At 34.9% G+C, this 16,428-nt stretch overlaps 1 protein-coding gene and 1 long non-coding RNA gene across 6 annotated transcripts in view; one reads left to right on the top strand and one right to left on the bottom strand.

The window, feature by feature from the left end:
* LOC106968734 (uncharacterized) overlaps nucleotides 1-16,428 on the bottom strand; it is a 133,435-nt gene that overhangs the window by 110,238 nt on the left and 6,769 nt on the right. The window contains exons 2-3 of one of the 4 annotated variants that reach the window (XR_003413751.2): nucleotides 12,446-12,550; nucleotides 8,105-8,166 (exon numbers count right to left, since the gene is read on the bottom strand). This is a non-coding gene — a long non-coding RNA (uncharacterized LOC106968734). The other 3 variants (XR_008299589.1, XR_001429189.3, XR_008299588.1) reach the window with 3 other exon arrangements.
* MEF2C (myocyte enhancer factor 2C) overlaps nucleotides 9,255-16,428 on the top strand; it is a 169,360-nt gene continuing 162,186 nt past the window's right edge. For both annotated transcript variants that reach the window (XM_027038439.2, XM_027038432.2), the window contains exon 1: nucleotides 9,255-9,448. The gene's annotated coding sequence lies outside the window, so the exon portion shown is untranslated. The remainder of the gene's footprint in view (nucleotides 9,449-16,428) is intronic.

Genomic DNA, 16,428 nt, shown 5'->3' with positions numbered 1-16,428 from the left:
ACAACAACAAAGAAAAACAAAATATTTCCAGCTTAAATGTTGTGAGTCCACCTATTCATGGTTTTGTGAAACTCAGACACAGCCTGGTAAAAAATTCTAAGACAACTGAGTTGTTACAATGTGACAACAGCATAAATTCATATTAAGTCTCTCTTCTAGTGTTCCTACTAAATACCAAGAAAGCCAAAACAAGTCCCCCAACATATTAGCAATAATATATCTTCTATTTAGTTCCAAGGGGAAAAAAAACTTTTATAACTTAAGAAAACTCAAAATACGCAACTGTCACTGAATTAAAGTAAGTATAGTAACAAGTGATAATGCATGCATAATGTCCACTGCAGCTATGTGTTCCTCACATACAAAGGCTATTTCTCCCTGGTTAGAGTATAGTTTGGCTGATGGTGCTGATAGCAGGACAGGGCTGGAGAAGAGCCAAAACTGTGTATAATCTAGAATCATAGGTATTTAAATTTGGAAATGAGTCCTTGAACTTACAGTTTAACATGCTGTGAGAACATGAGATTCATGTTATTTTATCTGTGCTCATTCTTATAAAATGTTTGCCTTGTATGGTTGGTACTTTACTGAGGCCTTAATGAGTAGGGCACATCACTATGGGTGCTGGGGGTCAGGGAGGGTCAATGGCAAGCATTCTACAAGTCCATTACTGCTAACACATGTCCCTCAAACAGAGGCAGAACCTGACTGGGGCCCTTTAAGAAACAAGGGAGTAGCAGAGACATTGTCTCTTGACTTGGAAATGGGAACAAGGTACTCCTCCATATATATACTCTATAGTACCTCCCCTTAACTGAGTATTATTACAGTGTATTGCAATTAGCTATTTAGTTCTTTGCATCCTCCATTAAATTGAAAGATTTTTAAGAAGAAAATGTTATATTGAAATACTTAAAAATACACAAGAAAGTGGAAAGAAATATACTATCTGTGTACCCTTTCCTCAGCCCCTGTGCCCACCCCCCCCCCACTGTTAAGATTTTGCATAATTACAATATTAAAGCCAGGTAACTAATACTGGTACAACACATACAGTTTATTCATATTTCCACTGTTATACATGCAATTTTCATGTGTGTGTGTGTGTGTGCGTGTGTGTGCGTGTGTGTGCGTGCATGTGTGGAGCTGTATGCGACTTTATCACATAGGTATCTTTAAGCAACCACTACCACAATCAAGACACTTAACTAATACCATCACCACAAGACTCCCTAGTGCTACCATTTTGTGCCCATGTCTACTCCCTCTCCGGCCCTCCAACCCCTGGCAACCACTAATCTGTCCCCTACCTCTATAATTATGTTACTTTATGAATGTTACATAAATGGAAATGAGCAATAATGTAACCTCTTAAGATACACTTTTTTTCACTCAGCATAATTTCCTTGAGATTCAGCCACATTGTTACCCACATCAACAGTTCATTATTCTTTATTCTGTACCATGGATATATCACAGTCTGTTTAACCACTGATGGACATTTGGGTATTTCCAGTTTGGGGATATTACAAATGGAGCTGTTATGAGCATTTGTGTACAAGTTTCAGGGGGAAAACAAATTGCAAGACTTTTAAGGGAACAAATAGTGTTTGCTTCATCACTGTATCTCCAATACTTTATACAGTACATAGTAGGTACTCAAAAATGTTCATGGAAAGAATGATGAATGAACTCCAATATTGCCTCTAAATACCAGAATGCAAAATAGGACTCATCTTGGAAGAAAAACATATTAGCTGGGCGGGAAAATGTCAGCAAGAGGTCCTGAAAATTGCTTTGCACACTGAAGGGAACCATCAACAAAACGACAAGGCAACTTGTTAAATAAGAGAATATATTTACAAATGATACATCCGATATGGGGTTAATATTCAAAATATACAAAGAACTCCTACAACTCAACACCAAAAAACAAAACAAAACAAAAAAAAAAACAAAACACAAACATACACACACACACACACACACACACACACACACACACACACAAATAATCCAATTTAAAAATGGGCAGAGGACCTACATAGGCATTCTTCCAAAGAAGACATACAAATGGCCAACAGACACATGAAAAAATGCTCAGCATCACTTATCATCAGAGAAATGCAAATTAAACCCACAATGAAGTATCACCTCACACCTATCAGAAGAGCTAAAATCAAAAACACAAGTAACAAGTTTGTTTGAGGATTTAGAGAAGAAGGAACCCAAGTTGGTGCAGCCACTGTGGAAAACAATGTGGAGGTTCCTCAAAAAATTAAAAATAGAATTAGTATATGATATAGTAATTCCATTACTGGGTATCTAGCCAAAGAAAATGAAAACACTAATTTGAAAAGATAATATGGACCCTTATGTTTATTATAACATTATTTACAATAGACAAATTATGAAAGCAGCCAAAATCATGACCATTGATAGATGAATGGATAAAGAAGATGTGGTATAGACATACAATAGAATATTATTCAGCCATGAAAAAAGAATGAGATCTTGGGGCACCTGAGTGACTCAGTCAGTTAAGCATCCAACTTTGGCTCAGGTCATGATCTCACAGTTTATGGGTTTGAGCCCCATGTCGGACTTTATGCTGACAGCTAAGAGTCTGGAGCTTGCTTCAGATTCTGTGTCTCCCTCTCCCTCTTCCCCTCCCCCACTAGCACTCTCTCTCTCTCTCTTTCTCTCTCAAAAATAAATAAACATCAAAAAAAAAGAGAACGAGATCTTGCATTTGCAACCACCTGGATGGACATAGAGGGCATAATGTTAAGTGAAACAAGTTAGACAAAGACAAATACCATATAATTTCACTCCTAGGTGAAATTTAAGAAAGAAAACAAATAAAGGAAAAAAAGAAACAAACAAGAAAACAGACTCAAATACAGAGAACCAACTAGTGGTTGCCAGAGGGGAGGTGGGCGGAGGGTTGGGTGAAATACCTAAAAGTTATCAAGAGTGCACTTACTGTGATAAGCACTGAATAATGTATAGAACTATTAAATTATTATATTATACTCTTGAAACTAATACAACCCTGTATGTTAATTATACATCAACCAATCAATCAATAATTTAAAAAATTATAAAAAACAGTTCTTGAAAGTTGCACTCATGGTTTTAAATCTATAGCCGTGTTTCAAAGGACACACACACACACACACACACACACACACACACACACCTTTTTCAGTTTGTTTTAAATATTGAGTTTCATTTTAGTAAGATGTTGTTTGGATTAATAAACCACAGCTGAACTTTTTTTGGAACCAACTAAGGAGACTTTCTATTCTAGCCAAAATGGACTAAGAGGGGCTGTGTCTACCCTCCTTCCTAAAACAACAACAATAACAACAATGGCAAAAAATATGAAAAATGGTTTTTAAGACATGGACAGCAGGCAACAAAGAGATCGCTAAGAAATGAGAAGCCAAGGATGTCCAGCTTCTCAGTGCACTGCTTACAGTCTTGAGGGTTTCTTAGCAGAGGCACAGGGAGGGTAAAATTCCCTGAATTGAGAACACAGGTCTGAAAATATGGGAGGATAGGCGGCCACAGTTCACAGGACGGAGCACCTGGCAGAGAGCTGCTGTGTAAAGAAAGATTTCCTGAGAGCTGAAGAGTCCCACTTGAGAGTTTAGCAGAGTACTGATTTGGGCAAATGTGAGAGGAAACTTCCCAAGGCTAGGTATTCCTTAACTCAAGGCAAAAAGAGATCACACATCACAAAAAGGGAGAGAACCAGCGCTCTTGCCCAGCCTCCTCCAAATGTATTTGGTCAAGTTCTTAGTCTTAAGTACCAAATAGCAGAAAAGATAAGGAACAGAGGAGCTTATTAAACAACTCCACAGGAATGCATCAGCAAATACAAACCATGGAAAGGTCTACCACACAAATACTCCAGTTTCTTCAACAAATGAGGAAAAATAGACAGGGGGGGAAACCTCTAGATTAAAACAGAAGATAAATAACCATTTACAATGTGTGGATCTTATCTGTATTCCATTTCAAACAGTAAAAAGTCATTATAAAAATTTATGAGACAGTTGGGAAAATCTGAATATTGATTGTGTGTATTTGATAAGATTGAGGAAATATTGACTTCTGGGTGTGGCTTGTTTTATAGATGTGATTCTTTTTTTTTTTTCAGTTAAAAAACAAGTCTTAATCTTATAAAGCTATCTGCTGAAATATTAAAGAATGAAATGATGTCATGTCTAGAATTGGTTTCAAAATAATTTGGGGTGGGGGTAGGAGATGGAAATGGGAATATGTTGAAACAAAGCTGTCCGTGAGATAATAGTTGTTGAAGGCAGGTGTAGTTGTGTGAAAGTTTATTATATATTCTCTCTACTTTTTCATATGTTTGGAATTTTGATAATAAAAACTTAGATAAGTAAATTAGAAATACATCAATAAATACATAATAAGCTAAAGCAGTGATTCAGGATCAGAGGTCACAGGTCATGATAAAAACAACTTCTCAGGCATGAAGTTATCAGAGAAGATATTTTATGAGGACACTGAAGACTGTGATTTGCAGCATTCCCGTAATTGAAGACCATATTTTCTCCACATAGAACTGGCTTTTAAGCAAGGATAGACCTTCTTTCTGAAAATAGAAAATGCAAGTGGCTGACTACCTAACTGAGGACACTCAAGGACATCAAAGGAGACCAAAAAACTGGGTCTATAGATGTGGTTGCTACATCTTCCTGTTGTTTTAATAAGGCTGGCTTATGAGAAGTCTAACAGAGCATATGACTGGTATCCTCCCAGAAGCACCCCTAACAACACAGCTCATCCAGTCATGCCTTGCCATGCCCACATTTCCCATTTGCTCATTGTCACAATTCCACCTTTCATTCACACAGTTTAGGTTTTTGGTTTTGAGATCAGGGAACTGTCCAAAATTTTTTTCTCATTCAAATAATTCATTAGAAAGTATATTTTTCTAGAATATGGTTGTTTTTACAGTGGGAGGGACACGGTAAGTAGCTTGTGCAAGGTTGTGACAAAAAAAGTCTCCTCTCTCCTCTTATCTGAATCCTAACCATCCAAAAGGAGATACCCAAATCCAATAAATGGAGTTCCTAAAAAGATGAATGCTACATCTTCCATTTAAAAAAAATTCCTCATGGTCTCTAGTTCAATATCCCACAAATAACCTATATCCTACATTTCTTGAAATGAATTGATGTGCGGACTTTTTTAAAAAATCAACATTGGGGCACCTTGGTGGCTCAGTTGGTTGAAGGTCTGACTCTGGCTCAAGCCATGATCTTGTGGTTCATGAGTTTGAGCCCCACATCGGGCTCTCTGCCATCAGTGCAGAGCCCTCTTCAGACCCTCTGTCCCCCCTCTCTCTTTGCCCCTTCCTCACTTGTGCACACACTCTCTCTCACACAAAATAAATGTTTTATTTTAAATCGCTGTAAACTTTAAATTCTTGGTATATTTTTAGCTAATAATTCTGTCTATAATGTTACTGTACTAGTAATATTATTAAAATATCATGATGCATCCTAATGTTCACTTTTACTAAATGCTGAAAAAGCCATGGGAGCATGGCTTTAAGATATGATTTAAAATCTGATGTGTGCTTTGAAAGCACAATCAGCTTTGGGGACACAAGGCTAGTGAGCATTTTTGTAGACTGGTTACATTTTGTACTGCAAGATGTATTACAGAAATTGTAACTGAACTTTTGGAAATACTTACCACCTTTGTTAGAATGTTCATTAGAGTGTTCTTCTTTTTAGACACAGTCTTGCTTATAACGTCCATTTTAAAAGTTTCTACCCAGGCTTATAAAACAAAGTTATAATGTCTTCCCATCAACAGTATTAAAAACATTCATCTCTCAGAAAGTGTTATAAAGAAATTCCACTGCAATGATAATTCAAATATTAAAGTAAATATAAAAAATGATATATTGTATGATAGGATACAAAAAGATTAGAAATTCTTCACAGGACTGTATTTTAATTTCTGACAAAAGCAAAATACCAGTATAGTAACCAGCCACTAGTCATTATGTCACCACTAGTCACTAAGTAAAATTAAATCAATTAAATTTAAATTATGTTTAAAATTCAGTTTTTCCATTGTACTAGCCAATTTCAAACACTGCTACTGGTTACCATACTGGACAGTGCAGATATAGAGCAATGTCCGTCATCTCAAAAAGTTCTTAATGAGTAATAAGAACTCACTCATTGTCAGAGTTTGTTGGAGAAAACATTACTGAGGAAAGGATGTGCATGTATCAATTTATTTCTACCAAGTCATTTCTCCTTTGGTATAGGAGGCTGAATTAAACCTGTAACATTTAAACAGTTTTTCCGAAAATCTATATTCTCATGCAAATACTTAAAATTGTGCCACAAGCAGTGCAATATAGATTTTTTTTTTCTACTCTTGCTATATAAGGAGAATGGAATTTCAAAAGATTCCACTTGCTCAAGATAGGGAATTATGGCATTAGCCAGTGTTCTTCCCTTCTGATTCACATTTTCTTTCTTTATAAAGATCTATTCTAACCCTGCTCTGCTTCCAAGTTTACCCAGCGATAGCCGAGCCTTTATTTTGTGGCAAGGAATTCCTGCTTAGAGGGCAATACCTAATGCCTCAAACTACACACTTGTAGAGTTTGTTATCTAGCGTAAGAAAACTCATTTCCTAGCCAGGTCCTCCTACCAGGAGAAGAGGCTCTTACACCCTTCCAAAGTACCAGCAAATTCCTTAGTCTAACACAACTTCTCATCTGTCAGTTCAGAAAGATGCATTTCATAACATATGTAAGCAGACAGGAACATAGAAAGGCTAACTAATACCACACTGTCATGTGGGAAAGTGAAATGCTCCTGCAGGTAGATATTGAATAGGAAGGGTCTGTCTAATTCAGCAGAGAAACTGAGTGAGATCATCTCTACCATTTATGCTTAGTAAAGAACCATGCTGCAAAGGAAAGACAGAAATACAAGAGTAACAAAAATACATGAAAATAGTATGAAAAACTTCCAAACAACAGAGCTAAACTTGAAACATTTAAATGCAACTCCTGAAAACCTTGATGAAAAGTAGTATGTCTATACTTAAAAGCCTAGATGGAAAAGAAAAAAAAAAAAGACTAGATAAACCACATAGCTAATCCAGATGGTAAAAAAAAAAAGCAGTCAATAATTACATAAGTATAGAGTTTTAAGTATTTTCACAAAAGTAAATGAAAATGAATAATTATTTAGTATTGAAAATAATTTGACTTTAAAAGTACAGAGTGCAAATAAGAAAAAAAAATAATAAAGTCCAAGTAAAGAAATACTTAGTAGAATATTCCAAATATTTATAAAGTGGATCTTTGTCCAGAATAGTGTGTTGTTTGGAAACAATTTCTACAGTAGATTCAGTAGATTCCATGGTTCTGAAAATTAATTAGAACGCTAAAATTAGCTACAGAAATTAGCTACAAACTAATGAGTTAGGGGAAACAAAAATAAAGAACACAATATGCCAACTTTCCAACCCTTTCTGCAAACAGATTTTTCACATCTTAAAAATTACACTTGTTGTCAGGATTCCTTACATTGTTTAATCTGTAACTTCACCTTTTTGCTCAGTTGCTCGCTCCCTAAGGAAGTCTAAAACCGAATCAACTGTTATAAATGTTTACCAATAAACTACTATTTTCCAATCAGTTTTTTCTTAATTTGTAAAATTTAAAAAGTGTTTATTACAATTAGGTCACTACTCCTGGCACAAGGCCTCTGCAACATTGTTTCTCAGACACTAATGGGTCTTGGAAAAGTTTGAAACTCTCAATTCATTATGACTTTGAGTAGCTGTTTTGTACCTAAGAATGAGAATTGATGGAGAGATTGCGACTAAACACATAATTTTATGAAACATGATGAAAAACATAAGGGTTTTGTTATGACGCACATAACAATCAAGAACCTGTTTCTTTTTAGCAAGCTCCTAAAAAGTACCTCCCGTATAATTATTAAATAAAAACACTCACTTATTCAGTACTCAGCTAGCTTTTAAACTCTGAATAAGAGAAGTACACAGTGAGAGAGGTACTTACATGGTTTCCTTGGATACTGGATGATGCCATTCAGGTCTATGTTTTTATCTGAAAGTGGTGCCCTGCGGAGAAATGAGGCTTGGTGAGTGGCTGTTTATACATAGTAAGTAAATAGGAACTTTGTTTATTTTACAAAGCATTTTTTATTTTGACCCAGATTTCTTTTTCTCATCACACCCAGCCCTTGTAAACAGCAATAATATGGTAGAACAGGTACTTTGCACAATTCTTTTTAACACCACTTAAGAAATCATAATTATTAAAGAGAAGCTCAGAATGGCTAAACACAATACTCTTTGGGCTACTTTATATATGTTAACTACTATATTTATGCCGGACATAGCAATGAACACTGCCTGCCTCTCCATTTTCCTTCAAAAGGAATTGTTCTCAAACTGTCAGTACAGCAATTAATTTAAAAAATTTACATAAACGATAAATGTCCTTACCTTAATCAAAGAGTAAGAGACCTCTAGCTTTACCAGTTCCTAAATGCCCACGGTTTTCCACAAACATGAACAGTCATTTTAAATGTAGTAGTAGGGTCCTAGATACTCAGTAGTTTAAGGGCTACGAGCACACAATTTGACATTCAGTCTTTCAGAGCTACATGCTGTCTAATTTTGGTAGGATGATTAAACCCTCCTATGTGATAAGTTTTAACGTTCTAATATTTCTCTGGATTGAAAAGAACAAATGAGCTACAGCAAAGAATGGCAACTAACTTTAAGGCTTAACACAATTTAATAATCTGAAATGAAGTAAGTGTGTGCTATGTTTCCATTAAAAAGTTTCCAGCCACAATTAATTGAACAAAAACTTGTCTTGTTCCAAGATTATTCTTGGAAATGTAATTTTAAAGTCTGCGTGAAATGAGGAAACTTACTTTTTTACCATATGAAAGCAATCTCAGTTTTTAGGAATGATTTTTGGATAGACTTCCAATTTGATATTTTCCATTTGAACTAGAAGCATTGGGGCTTGGAAGGGGGAGGGGAGCGAAGCAATTCTGTGTTCTTTTGCCAACACTGACAAAGGTCTGGTTGTCAGTGATACCTTTACAGCTAAATTTACCCCAGAGTGACAGGAACAGGTGCACCTCGGCCTGCCAGACACTTGTGCACAGGGATCACGCATCTTACGGCTTGACGATCAAGGGGGGAAAGCCTGGGTCTTCATAGAAAAGGAGAAGAGACAAGCGCAGCCCAAACTGGGGGGTTTCTCTTCAAAGCCAGCTGGTCTGGCTTTATTCTACAGGAATTTTTTTACCTGTCAGAGTTTGGACAACAAAGCCCTCAGCAGGTGCTGAAGGGTACAACTTCCTGGAGAAGCAGAAAGGCACTGGTGAGTTTCAATTGCCAAAATATATTTTTTAATCTTTAAAAGTTGATTTTGTTATCTTGGAAGAGGCAGTGCTGAGGAACCTACATTCAGAAAGCTGATGAGACCCACTGGAATCAGAGCCAACTAACTCAACAGTGGGTTTGCCTGGTGTAGAAAGTAGAGCTGTTACCATTTGACAATTTTTTACATTCAAAAAAAGTTTTATAGGAAATACTTTATATTTTGAATGTCGGTCTCTTTCATTACTATCTCCAATATTTGAAAGATGCAGAAGTAATTACACATATGCTATTGGACTATTAAAACAAACACATAAATAACATTTCATCTCTTTTTTATCTAATTCTGTCATAATCTATTCCGAATAAAATGTTATTTTTCAATAAATCAAATAAAAATGTGAAATGGTACATGCTCTTTTCAAACGTTTCATGCGCTACTATTTTTTATGGGTGCATGTGACAGGAATATGATTAAAGAGAATATGAAATGAATTTTATTTATAATACAATTTAAAAACATGTATTGCATAGAATATTTAATAATTAAAAGTGGCAACATTTTCTCATTACTTTACAAAGAGTTTCTTTGGAGAAAAATCTTTGGAATAAACATCGAAGACATTACTAAAGCATGTTTTTACGTCACTGATTTCCAAAATTAGTACATTTATATATTTGGTATTTTTATTTTGTGAATTCAAAAGTTTAGTCAAAAATATTTTTTTCAGAATAGGATTTTAATTAATACAAAACATGGAAAAATAAGACCACATGTCAGGATATATTTTTAAAAAATGATTCTATTTCAAGGACTCATTCTTTTAACTATGATTCACAGCATTTCTCTACAAATTGTTGTATTATACAAATTGAAAACATTTATTTAAGCAAGTAAGGAGCTCAAAGCTAAAGACTATACATAGTAAACATATGAAACCATTTTAACAACCAAATTCCATATTCACAAGCAACATGGGCTAATGAATGTAAACGACACACAGCATACACTGATCAAGAATGCTATAAATTATCAGCCATAAAATCAATTTTCTGGGCTGTGGGGGGTAGAATTGGTGCTTAAGAAGAGAAAGGCTCCTACCAGTATAAATTACTAATATTATGAGGCAATTGTTTTATTCTGATGATCTCATAATAATTTTCAATCTACATGCTTAATACATAGTTCTATAGTAGGAAAATAATAAGATCTGACTTTTTTTAATGACCACTTCATCTAAAACAATTTTCAAATCAATGATGATATGGATTAGCCACAAATTTATAAGTATCATACTCTTTTAGACTGACTTCGCTGCCATTTTAAAATTATTAACTATTTGCGGTTTAAAAAATTACCGGAAATGATCCTCCCACCCAAAAAATCTAGTATTTTTAAAACATAATTTAAAAAGTAAAACCCAAGTCTGATTTTCATTGTAAATTATTACATGCAGAATTATGGTTCATAAAAGTAAAGTATATTTTGTTTTTTAAAAAGGAATATAGTGTGGTGTCAAACTGCTATTTTTGTGTGATATTCTATCATCTTCATTATATTGATTCTGGCACCTAAGTAACTCCAGTCACTGCACTTTTTAGATAACTTCATTAGTCTCTTAAAAAATGAGTATGTACTGCGTGCACTTGATATTTCTGTTATTTATCTAGTCTGTTAAACTCTATATTCCTAAAGAATCAGAGCATTTGCTTTTAGAGACAACTACTGCAACACTGAATATACACTCTTAAGTCAACTTTAGAATTACATTCGTTAAGTGTTCATGTGCATTACTATATTTACTATAATTAATATACTGTTTGTCATGAACACTAAATATAAGCCATACAAAATCTTCTTCCAATCTCTTTTTTATGACTCTTGTGAATTATTTAAGTGTGACTGAACCTATTAGAAACAATATTAGGTATAACCCAAATATTTCTAAATAACCAAAACTTGTCATTTTAACCATGCCCTGAACTGTGAGCGTAATCTAAACTTCCATGGTTTTTTTTCCTGTAATTATGAAAAGAAGCTTTAATTCCTAGATCAACATGCAGGTACACGTTCATCCTTTCTGGTAAACCCTCAACTCTTGTGTCACAAAAATACCTATACCAACCCCCTCAATGTAAGGAAATGGTTTCTTTAATAAGTCTTAGTCAGAAATTATGACTGAAAGCTGCATTGACTTATATGTGTACTAAAAGTTTAATTTAAAAAAATTTTTTTTAATTTTAAGCCTTATTTGCAATGTATCTTCAAATCTTAAGGATGGCCTTTTCTATTTATAGTAGAGAAAAATTAATTATTCTCCTGTTTCAGAAAGACATTTGAAAAACATTTTGTTTACCCATATATTAGCAGGGAAAATTTTGATTTTCCCAGCAACTAACTTCAACAAATTATATTGTGAATATCAATCTATTTAATTTCAGGACAATGAAGCTTCCAACTAAAATGGTTTACTTATAAGTATTTAAAGAAACAAAAATACTTTGGCAGCTTTACATGTATCTCCTCATTGACCAGCCACCTGACTGACAGCTGTCAACTGTCTGTGGGCCAAATGTAACCCAGTAAAGATAAAAATTACATATTACTCATCCCTGTTGATAATACCTGGTGCCAGTAAGGTTTTCAAACAGGAATAACTAGACCATAGATATAAAGAAGTAAAAAGGGAATCATTTCCACCACCTATCATTCTGTCTTTGTCATTAATTTATTTCCCCTTCTTTTTCTACTTACCCCATTTCTCTTGATGACCCTATCTCACACCTACAAAGAGTTAACTTCCTTAAAGGGACTTCAGATATACGGAACAAGTGTGTGACCATGAAAATACTGGGCAGTCAGGTAATGGTGCCCACACATTTCTTTCAATCAAATCTTTTGAGCTCATGGAGTGTTTGAATTGTGGGAAAGAGCCTTTGATGCTTTCAACTACTCGTTTTTAAAAAAATGAAATGGAAGCACAAAAATAAAATTTACCCAAGGTCACCAACATGAGGACGTAGATGTAGACTTGGATCTATCTCCCAACTTCATATCCAGAGATTTTTTTTCTATTAGACTTTAAACATGCGGACAATGAAACTATAAGTAAAAGAGAGCACATGGAAAATTAATGTGAGTGACATTCCTTTGGGGAACTATTTTCAGCCACCAGACCTAATACCTTATTAGAGAAATACAGTTTTATCAGAGCATATTAAAATGTTGCTTTTAAAAAAAGAACATAAACACATTAAAATATCTATAGTACAAATTCTTTTCTAGATTCTCTTTGCTATTTAAACTCATTTCCAAACTGAAAATATTTATGGTGTATATGAAACAGCAGAAATAAAAAACAATCAATAACAATGTATATGTTTAGAAAATGAACACAGGAATCAGAAGTTCAGGTTGAAAATTTTTTGAAATATTGGAAAATAATTAAAAATACCAAATGTACCAAAGCATAAGCATACGCACATTACCTAAGTACAGAACATATTAAACAGTTCATATAAGTGACTCAACAATGAACTAGCACACGTGTGTGTGTGTGTGTGTGTGTGTGTGTGTGTGTGTGTGTGTGTGTGGTGTATGTGTGTTAATTACAAAACCTTCTAGACCCCAGAGGGCTCATCAGCAAGTGTTTCCAAACAGCTCAGAAATTCTATGACTCAATAATCCTGTATTAATATAAGTATCTGATATTTATTCAAATAATTATTATATTAATATCTTATATTGCTATAATATATTGTGTTGACAACGCTGCCCATAATACGGATTCGATCAAGGTCATGAAAATATATTCACACTAAATACTTTATTCTTTTCTGACCCTCTAGAAAAGAAATCATTTAGGAGATAACTACCATGTTCTGAATTTAAAAGGACTTATTTTAACCCAGAGCTTTGGAGCTGTATCTGCCTGTGAGAAGTGTTTGCTTTAAAGCCCGGACAAGCAAATGAATTTTTTTAAACGGGGGAGGGGGTCTTAAAACATTGCTACAGGATATGGGAGGAAATCGTGGACAGGATTTCCCTGCAAGGGATTGGTCTAAAATAACCTCCAACAGCTCTATGATACCAATTAGCAACTAAATTATACAATATATCTAATTTTACAAACGTATTTGCTTATTCCATTACATTTAGTCCAAATCAACGTTAGTTATTAATCAGCAAATCATTTAACAATATGCAACAACAGTATGCAAAGCAAAATAATCAGTAAATGATGTCCATTTCTAACAATTGTGAAAGGCAGGGGTGTCAAAGCAAAATATGCAAAATCATAAGACTTTTAAATAAATCCAGTCATCTCCCTACATCTCAAGGGGTGTTAGTGAACGTGAACGACTTGTTTCTCGTTTGCCTTTGAAAGATCTTAAGTGTTTTCTTGTTAGAGCTGAAGAGTACTGTCCAAAGAACACCAGAGCAGAAGTAGGCAGCTGTGAGCTGTAATCTCTATTTCACTGCTCAGTAATTTTGTGACTGGAAACAAGACATGTAATCTCGGGGAGGATACCAAATGGATGTGACTCTTTGCTGGGCTATGTGTAAATCATCGCAAAAACAGTTCTAGTTATCCAGTAAAAAGGTGTTACCGCTGCTTCATGTGAAGTCCCAAAAGGATTCTGCACAATATTCGTGGGTTTTTGTCTCCACTGGCATGCCCTGCCCCCTCCCTACTGCTGAAGAAGCCCACCACAAGGCCGCATTCCAAATAATTAAAACTAGCACCAGTTTTTAGCTTCTGAGATGAGTAGCGAAGACAAAATCACTTCATAATAAATGACTGATCAGCTAGCCATATTTTTTTCCCACTTAGGTACCCCGGTAGCAAAATATGAAAGGCCTCACCCTCAAAATTATATTATCACACATAGCTTTGAAGTTTTCAATACAATCTATAAGGCTGAGTTGGCACAAGCAAACGTAATCGCCATTTAATGTTTTTAGTTTTATAAAATGGGACATTTTAAAAAATGAAAAATTATATATATACATATATATATATATGTATATATATATATATATATATTCACCACACTTGGTGCTGTAAGCCAGCTTGAGAACATGTTTGTTCATCTCAGAAAAATGCTGGAACAAGAAACAGGCTCATCAGAGAACCCCTAACCTGGAGTGTTAAAAATATCTGGATCCAAGAGAGGTTAATGGCAGCAGCTGGCTATGCAGAGAAGTTAAAAGGCTGGGAATAGGGATCCCCATGTTGCCTGGGATGGCAATGGTGTGAAGGCCCTACAAGATTGCATGGCAGGCAAAGGTACTTATCAAGATCATAAGGAATATTTGTTTTAGTTGAAAATCTTTTTAGTGAAAAGCCACATTTCTCACGTGATTGTGAACAGGGATTGTGATTGTGGTTGCAGGGAATCTAGGCTTATTGAAATAGGAATGGGCTCGCAGCTCAGGTGTCACTAACAGTAGAGGTCACTGGATCTGGAACCCATTTTACAGGTTTTGCTAAGATATCAGGATCTAAGAGCACAGTTCATCCAGAAAAGATAAACACTACCCCTCAGATATGTAAAGATGAAGAAAGGCACAAAAATTTGAAAGTATTAGGTCCCCATATTGCTTAATGGGTTTTCTAATCACAATGGGCAGAATATACATGGCATGTCTTTTTTGATTGTTTACAACATGAGCAAAGGGAGGCAAAAGAAAGATTCCTATAATTTTGACCTCTCATTGTTACTATTTTGAAAGGTGTTCACTAATTTAAAGGTTCCATAAAACTTAAGATTAGTTGAGAGTGTGGGAACAAATAATGGAGAAGGTTATGGAATTAGAAGACTTTGCAGATCTTATCATCACCCTCACCCTTAGGCAGTGGCTGCAAACAAAATAAACGTAAGAAACACCTGAGGGGCTAGTTACTATGCAGATTCCTGAGGTTCTTGCTCAGGGGATCTGAGGTGAAGCCTAGGAATCTGAGCAAATCTGAGGCCCTCTGAAAAGTTGTTCTCTAGAACAAGAAAATTGTGGTAGATTGTTCAGTCCTCATCAGAGCCTTCTTCAAGAGGGTTGGTTCTCTTGCTCTTCGGTAGCAAGAAAACCAGCACCTAGTGATCTCAGGTCCCGAGAGATCAAAGGAAGCATATGGATACAGCCACAGAAGTTTTATGTCCATTTTTATTTACTGTCAGTTACATTTGCACTTAGTTTAATTATTTTTATGTAGATTGGCAAACGATAAATTTCACCCAACACCAGAGATAAGCCAAAAATCATTCTCAAGTTCTACTTGAGTTTCAGGCACTAAATAAAACGACTTGAAATATGAAAAATGGCTTGAATTGACTCTTCAGAAAAGTCATTTAAAAATAGCACAGACAGTGCTTTTTATGAGAAGTATATAAGCAAATACATTCAAGTTTTAGAAAACTCAGATGATCATCCCTGACCCAGGGAGTTTAGAAGGCTAAGGCCCAGCAATAATGTAAGGGAACCCACAGGCTTTATTCTCCAGTGTGCAAACTGTTTCGTGGCCATACACTACACAAACTAGAATCTCACAGGTACGCAAGGATGAGGTGAGAATGTGTGGAATGTGTAGATGGATGAACATAAATCCTTCAAAAATAGATAAAGAGCACAAGCACATACTTTATTCACTGTGAGTCAATCATTATTGTAATCAGAGTATAGTGATTAATAACAAAAACATCATAAAAACTCTTCTATGACCATATTATCTGTAGCACACATCATCAGTTATTTAGAAATAAGTTCCCTTGTTAAAAGTTTTTTTATTTTGAAGTTATTCAAATAATTAGGAAAGTATTATTAATAATATTCCATGATTCTGAAATAGAAAATATAACTTTCCAAAGCATGAAAAAAAATTTTGATTGTTAATAACCAGTGGTGTGTGTTTATGTGAGTGTGTGTGTGTGTGTGTGTGTGTGTGTGTGTGTGGCTATACTGACTTTATAACTGAAAATAAAAAA

Source organism: Acinonyx jubatus, chromosome A1, assembly GCF_027475565.1.
Source record: "Acinonyx jubatus isolate Ajub_Pintada_27869175 chromosome A1, VMU_Ajub_asm_v1.0, whole genome shotgun sequence".
NCBI classification, from domain to species: domain Eukaryota; kingdom Metazoa; phylum Chordata; class Mammalia; order Carnivora; family Felidae; genus Acinonyx; species Acinonyx jubatus.
Note: the sequence above shows the minus strand (reverse complement) of the source record. Positions and strands in the feature narration are given on the sequence as shown.